The following is an 8,246-nucleotide window of genomic DNA, read 5'->3' as shown; positions in this document are numbered from 1 at the left end:
CATTTTGAGAAGTGTGATTCAGGAAGGAGATTGACATTAGAAGCTGTGGAATACTGCAATGTCCAGGAATGGGCCTTTCTCCTTGCCTGGCTCTGTTCTTTACAACTGTGCCCATGGCTTACACTTGATGCAACGTGAGGCACAGAGGTCCTGATTATCCTCTGCTCAAAGGAATACTTTATGAAACCAAATATTTACCTTTTATTCTGGAAACGAACCCACTGTGTGAACTCTTTCATGAAAGTATTTTATCCAAGTGGAAAGACAATGTCTTGACCCTAGAAAGTGTTGTCAATTGGGTGTAGTGGACATGTAGTCATTGTGTAAACATCACCTGTTTCCTCTTCTTCCGTCTCAGCAAACAGCAGACAATTGCTTTAGGAAGCCATCCTCCCTATATATACAGCAGCTGTGCGGATGGAGGGGCTATGCACCCTGCCCAGGTGTAAATGTATCCTCCTGTTACGGTAACAGGAACATACTCAGGCCTAGGTTAATTAACACAATGCATTATCCTAGGTTAATCAGAGAGAAACACAGAAACTTTTGTCCTATGTTTGGACGCAGAAAATACATTTCTCTCGCTTTTTACAGAATAGTAAAGGTTTCTATAAGGTAAGGACATTTTACTACTAAGAGAGAAGAAGCCAGCCTGAGGGTAAAGCCACCATAGAAAACACTACTTAATAAATTGCAGCAGACAAATGGAACCAATGCCCTTATCAAACCATACCTGAAGCCTGTCTCAGCAATGGAGTGAGCCAAAACATTTCCATATAATTTAAACTAGTTTGTATTTACTTTTCTCTCATTTGAAACTGAATGATTCTTGCCTGATACAGTGAGGCATATAAAAATGACAAATATAATAAAATAATGATGTTAAAGATGTGTGATCTAATTTTTTTTTTTTTTTTAGTGTCTCTTTGCACCATGTTTATAAAGGAAAGTATTCTGGGTTCTAATAGCAGTTTCAATGGAAAAAATTGCATTTAAAGTGAAAAAAGTATTTTGTTCATGCAGAGAAAAACTGCCATAAAATTAAGTTTGAGAAAGAAATAAGGGAGAAAGAAACTTTCTTAGCTCACTGCAGGGGAAGTCATTTCCCTTTTCATTTTCTCAATTTTTCCTCATTACATTTGATTTGTTAGCAATGGAAGAAGCTTCCATTTTTCAACCTTCTCTGTACACTTTATGCCAGGACACAGCATCTATGTAAGTTAGTATTTTGGTGCTGGTAATGAAGTGCTTGCAACCCACAAGAACACCTGTATAATATTCAAATTGTCCTACCATTGTGAAAGCTTGTTTCTGCTGGGTGCTAAGTTCAGATAGCACATTTGTCAAATGGTATAATCATCTTCCTGAAGACATGAACCTGGAGAACTTCACTCACGCCAGCCAACTCTCAGCCGGCAGAACTCCCTGAAGGCGAAGATGGCCAAAAGGCACATGCACCATGAAAGATATGTGCACAATCACACATTTTTAAAATTAGCTTAAAAACTCAAGTGTTTTGGCTTATTAGCACAAAGAGACAGGAGGATTTATAGCCTAATTTGAAAACTCCCTCAAAATGAAGAAAGCAGTCTTAGGCTGAAATGTGTGAGTCAGAAAGTTATTCCTTTCAAACTTGAGCAAATAGTTAATCTCCTTAGGCCTCAAGTTTTCCATCTGTAAATCTGGGATAATAGAACCTACCAGATAGAGTAGTTATAAAGATGAAATTAAATGTTGTCAAGTGTTTTTAAAATAAAGTTTATCTGAATATGAAGACTATAGTTGATAATATTATATTATATTATATACTAGAAATTTGCTAAGAGAGTAGATTTTAGGTGCTCTTACCGGACATACACACATACACAAAAGGTAACTAAGCGAGATGATGGACATGTTAATTTGGTTGACTGAAGAAATCATTTCATTATGTATTTGTATACCAAAACATCATGCTGTACACCTTAAATATAAACAATTTGAAAGAATTTATCTGAAACATCAATGCAGGTTTTTGGTTAAAACATTTCGTGTGAAACTGGAAACTTTACATTTATTAATAATATTAAAAGAATTATTCTAGGTAGATCATTCATTGTTTATTCTAAGGATTATTTTTTAGGTACATCTTTTGCATGTTTTGATACTTTGTGAAAAGTAAGTTCAGAAAGAGAAATTAAGGCACAAATGTTAACCTGAGCTCTGTGCAACAATTACATCTATCCAAGCCCCCACCCACTTGCTGAGGGCCAATATGTGCTAAATGTCATCTCTGTTGCAGACCCCCTGACCTCCTAGGCCTGTGAATGTGTTAGGCCTCTGTTTCCAGTAATCAGGTTCTGTCTGCCTGTGTTGGAGAATCACCTGGGATTATCTATAGTTGTTTAGTTCCCGAACTACATACACTGGTGCAGGGAGAATCAGTATTCTGTTTAATGCCGAACCATACATCCTCTAATAGAACTGTGCCAGGTAACATTCTCCCCTAAGGCAACCTGCATAAATTGCAAGGAATAATGTCTGTGCCCATTTCTATAATTTCAAACTGATTCTTTCTTTTAAAAGATAGATACTAATTCTCCGGTGCATTCTTCATCTTTACCTCTCCACATATTGTTTATAAGAATTTTAAAGTGCTCATTTGTTGGGAAATAGGGTTAAGAGGCCTGGAAAGTTTCAGGGGTTTTGCAGGGCTTTGCCTTGAAGGAATCTGTGGGCATGTTAGTTCACAAACCAGAAGCTGCTTAACATTAAGGGGGGGCATTCCACCATCAGGGGCGACTGCAAGCCCACGCCAATCTCAAGGCCTGCAAGCCAGCGCCTGGAGCTTGTGCAAGGTAGAGCTTGGCATGGGGTCCAAGGCTAAGAGACTGATCAAAGGGTGTCAGCTCAGCAGACAACCTGCAGCTGGAACTATCATAAACCTCAAGGCTATTCCTGTTTCACTCCTGACCACATGTCTCAGTATATAGAGAAATAGATTAGAAAAGTATGTAGGTTATCTGTTCCTGTTTTATGCGTTATTTCTTAATTAAGAATTTTATCTTTAATTTGTATGCTCAGCTAAGTCTATTCTACACTTAGGGCTTAAAATGTTTATCCTGGAAAAATTTTGTAACCATTTACTCTCATAGATAGAATTAGGTAGGGGATCTCTTGAAACCTTTGAGGGGCCTTGAAATCTAAACCAATAATCTGTATACATAAATCTATGACCAAGGAAAACTACTTGGTGTACCAATAAATACTGATGTGAGACTTCACTCAGTGCCTCCTGGCTCACAGGAATACTGGAGGACCCCTGACTTCCCCATCACTTTAAACTACACTTTGTCTCTGTCTATTTTATTTCCAAATCATCTGCGATGATCCTGCCTGGGCCCCGTTTTGTTGGGAATGTCGCAAACTCCCGGCACTCACTTTGGCAGCACATATACTGAAATTGGAATGATACAGAGAAGATTAGCATGTCTTCTCTGCAAAGATGACATACAAATTCATGAAGTGTTTCATATTAGAAAAAAGAATTGTAAAGTTCCTTATCCAATATCTGGATCACCTGTGGGCATGTTTCTATTATATCTTGTTGTTTCTAGTCATTTGATCGTGTCACTTTGGATACTTGATACTTTTTAATTTAAATGCAGAATATGATAAAATTATAGATGTCTTGGACAAAGTTATCTTCCTCTGGACAAGGTTTAACTTTTCCTTTGGTAGGTAATAGTGTGGGAGGGATCACATTAATCCTATTGGGGACTTAGCTGTCTTGGTGCCACTATCTTGATTTCACTTCCTACTCAGAGGAGGTGGCCCTCCAGCATCTCCCACTGGCAGCGTGGGATAGTCACCGGAGCTCCTCCCCATGGAATGTCCTAAATTCTCAGCACCAAGACTGCTGTTAACTCTTCCCTGTGTTTCAAGGGCCTTCTGCTTCTCTTCCTGCTCTGCTCAGCCTCCTACCCCATGCAGTTCTAGAATCACACAGATATCTTGAGGGAGAAATCAGTGGTGTCAGTTCTTTACCCATCTCTTCTCTTTGAGATCCTAGAATCTCACGACTCTGATTTTTCTTTTTTTCATATGCCTGACAGAATCTCCAATTGTTTCTCTGTCTTTCACCAGCAATCCTATGCACAGGCCCTTTCATTAAACTCTGAGCCTCCTGGCCTGTACCTAAAATCAGCAACACCCTAAAAGAAAAATGGCCAGAGAGTATCAACTCACTTCTTCTTATAGATCCTACCCTTCCCAAAGATTTTGTTCCTTAAAGTCTTATTGTAAAAGCTGTATGATGCCTTCAAAGAAATTTTATTGTTTGTACTTTATTGGGCTTTTCCAGTTGATCTCAGCAGGACTTCCACAAACAACTCCATCAGAGCCAGTAATGGAAATACTAAATAAATGCTTTTCAAATTGTAGAATTGTCCCATCATTGCCTTTCAAACTTACAGAAGTTCCTGAGTTTCTAGATGATGCTTTATAATAGTAAAAGAGGTCATGAATCATGAATATGTTTTTCCTAAACTTAACATAATTTTCTTCTTTTTGGATGCTAAACATTTTTGTTCCAAATACTTTTTCAGGATAATTCAAGATTATGTCCACATATTACAAATAGCTGTGGGGAAAGTAAAATTCAAACAATGATATTTTTAAAATGTTTTTAATGAAATTATATCAGTGAAAAATCAGCAAAGTGAGAGTTTTGCATTACAATATATAGGCAGTTGAGGAACTCCTTTTTTCTCTCTTTTATGGGTATTCTAATACTGTAAAAATTCAAAACACCAAAAATGTCCCCATATAGTATCAAATTTCTACCATGTGGCTCATATAACAGGAGCTGATTCATAGCTATCACAGCCTAAATTCATATTGGTTAGAAATCAGAAGTTCTAAGTGGATCATCTTTCTTGAAAATCTGATTATCGCTCTTGAAAATCTTCATTAATAAACACACATCTAATAGCTTTGCATTTTTTATTTAATGGTCACATTTATATTTTTCTTTCCTTTTCCTCTTTCTACAAATACAATGGCTTTTATTACGTTATAAGAGTCTCTGCCTGAAGAGTATAGAAACAAAAAAGAACCAGTTTAGAGAATTTTTTAACAAAAGCACTCCAACTTTTTAAAAATAATCTGTATAAAACTGACATAAATGTCAAGAAAGTTGAACTCTGATCCTTCTGAGGCAGGCTTTCAGCATTTTAACTAAATCTTAATAAAAATAATTCCATTTTCTCTGTTAACAAAATTTTCCAATGTCTGTAACATAATTTTGTGTTTTCATATTGAAAAACTATAAATTTTATAAATGTTCTGAGTGTAGGAAGAGTACAAACTCTAAAAACAATAAGGAAGAAAATAGGGTTCAAGTAGAGATTGACTTGGTACTGAAAACTTTTTAAAAGGATCTTAGTTTCTTTATTGTTACTAATCATTTTAAAAATTGATTAGTAAAGGTAAGGTATTTTCATACTTCAAGGTAACTGAGAATGAGTCATCAACTAAAAGCAGAACACCAAAGATTTTCCTTTCCATCATGACCTCAATGACTGAAGTTTTCCTGTCCATTTTTATTCTGGTGAGAACCTGAAGAAGGAGGAGGTGCTTGTCAGGGTCAAGTGCCATCCTCTCTATTGCTTCATCTATAAAAATCGTGGGTATTGAAAATAAATAACTGTGTTATATTTATCATGTTTTAAAATGTTTTTAAAATGACTATGATTTAAAAGAAATATGATATTAAAGTAACTCACTTATTGTCAATGTGTTTTCCATTGTGTTATTTCTAAACAACCAACCATGATATGATTCAATGTTATCTCATTGGGAATTTCGTACATTATAGAATAATAAGTTGAAAACTGCTTAGTGTAAGAAACCGAAAATTAACATAATTATTTTAATTTACATAATACTTTTCCATGTTCGTCCTTACATTATGATATGTATTATCTCAACTTCCAATTTCATTTACTTAGTAATTTATCATAATTCATTCACTGTCATTATAATCATTGTTTTCAATGAACGAACATCTCCACTGACATAAGAAGTTCCCTATTGTTGGATATTAATATTACCCACAAATTTTTATAAATATTGTTGCAATGGTTATGTTCACACACAAAGCTTCTCTCAAAACATATTATGTGGGATTTCCAAAGGGTCAGTCTTTAGTTTCCTTCTCTTCTCTATTTATATTTACTCCCTTCATGATCTCATCTCATCTCATGGCTTTTAATGCCACATATGTGCTAAAAACTCCCAAATTTGGATCACCAGCCAAAGATCCGTCTCCCAAACTTCACAGGTTTATATTCAACTACCTAATCAAATCTCCATTTAGATACCTGGAAAAAAAAATCTCACACCCAGAATGACCCAAACAGAACTCCTGGATGTCCCTTGAAAAACCTTCACATGCAACTTTTTTTTTTAACCTCAGCTGATGCAAAATCATTTCAGTTATTTAGGCAAAAATTTTGGAGACAGCCAGACTCTTTATTTTATGTCTCATTTCTGATCTGACTTAAAATCCTACTTGTCCTATACTTAAGACCCATTTAAAATGCAATTCTTCTTACCATCTTCATTTTTATCATTGTAGTCTAGACTACCATCATCTCTTTCCTGGATAACAGACATAGTTTCTTGTACCAGTTTCCTTTGGCTGCTGTAACAAATTCCATGAACTTGGTAGCTTAGAAAAACAGAAATTTTACTTTTTATGGCTCTTGAGACAAGAGGTCCAAAATCAGTATCACTGAGCCAAAATCAAGGTATTGGCAGGGTTGAAGAATTATTTCCTTAGAATAAAATTTTTATTTAAATAATGGTATGGCCAAAAGCTTAAATATTTTTATGGGCTCTGAAAGATACAGATACATTGTTCTCCAACAGGCTCATATCATGTCAAATTTTCATTAGCTATATATGAGTTTACCTGTTTCACCATTATCTCACTAAAATTGGATTCATATTTCCTCTCTTTAAAACAAACTGCAAATGCACTGGACCAACATGGTGCAGATCTACTTCCATGGTAGTCACAGACATATACTGAACATCTAAAAATATAGTGGAATATCCTATGTATCTAGGAGGGAGGCATAAAATAATAAGATTTTTAAAAGCATTACCTATGCTTTTGACAAGGTCATAATTTATTTGAAGGAGAGAGGACACATAAAATGGGTAATTAAGTGGCATTGCAAAGTGTGAGTAAATATTATCAAAAATTTCATAGTGGGTACTATTAATGTTCAAGTTAACTATTTTATATTGGAATTTTATACATTTAGATCAAGTTCAAATGAGAAAAGAGGTCGTTCTTATTTCATTTCTGCAGGGTATTTTATTCTCTCATTAATTTCTTGACATAAGACAGGAGCGACCCTTCAAGGAACCTCTCTCTACTCCCTAAGGGTATGATTAAATAAGATAGAGTAATGTGTAGCAACTGCACTTTTATTCAAAAGGGAAATATTTAGTTTTTAACTGGAAAGTCTCATGCACCATTGCTCCAGGGTTTCGAATTAAACAGAAACAGACCTAGAGTCTGGGGAGGAGGTTCCCTGGCCAGACTCCTCTAGCTCTGCCAAGACACCAGAGCTTCCTGGGAGAGGCTGAATCTGTGAATGGCAGGAGGGGACTCACGAGGGTGATGATTCCCTGAGGAACTGAACCATATCAAGAATATCTGGGGAATTAAAAGTCAAATACTGCAATGGAAAAAAGTATCCTGACCATGACAGCATGAAGGGTTATGATACATTTGAAGATGTGAAAAGAAAGAATAAATCTGAAATTTACTAATGGAAATTCCTATTTAAGGTAGGTTATGTTTTAAGATTGGCCAGAGTCACTTTTAAAATGACAATTTTTGAGATTTTTGCTTTAAAGAAAACATGGGCATCAGGCACAGTGGGTCATGTCTGTAATCCTAGCACTTTGGGAGGTGGGAGGATCTCTTGAGGCCAGGAATTTGAGATCAGCCTGAGCAAGAGCAAGGTCCCGTCTCTACAAAAAATAGAAAAATTAGTTGGGAATGGTGGTGTGTGCTTGCAGTCCCAGCTGCTTAGGAGGCTGAGGCGGGAGGATTGCTTGACCCCAGGAGTTTGAGGTTGCAGCGAGCTATGATGATGCCACTGCAGTCTAGCTCAGGCAAGAGAGCAAGACCCTGTCTCAAAAAAATAGGTGGGGGAGGTGCATTTTAAAGCAATTGCCTCTTACCA

The 8,246-nt window shown here is 36.2% G+C and overlaps 1 non-coding gene across 1 annotated transcript; it reads left to right on the top strand.

Moving 5' to 3' along the window:
- The first annotated feature begins 3,412 nt into the window (after positions 1-3,412).
- Positions 3,413-3,519, top strand: LOC123621964. Its single transcript, XR_006729344.1, has one exon. It is a non-coding gene; the product is annotated as a U6 spliceosomal RNA (small nuclear RNA).
- Positions 3,520-8,246: the final 4,727 nt, after the last annotated feature.

This window comes from Lemur catta, chromosome 16, assembly GCF_020740605.2.
Source record: "Lemur catta isolate mLemCat1 chromosome 16, mLemCat1.pri, whole genome shotgun sequence".
Taxonomy (NCBI): domain Eukaryota; kingdom Metazoa; phylum Chordata; class Mammalia; order Primates; family Lemuridae; genus Lemur; species Lemur catta.
Note: the sequence above shows the minus strand (reverse complement) of the source record. Positions and strands in the feature narration are given on the sequence as shown.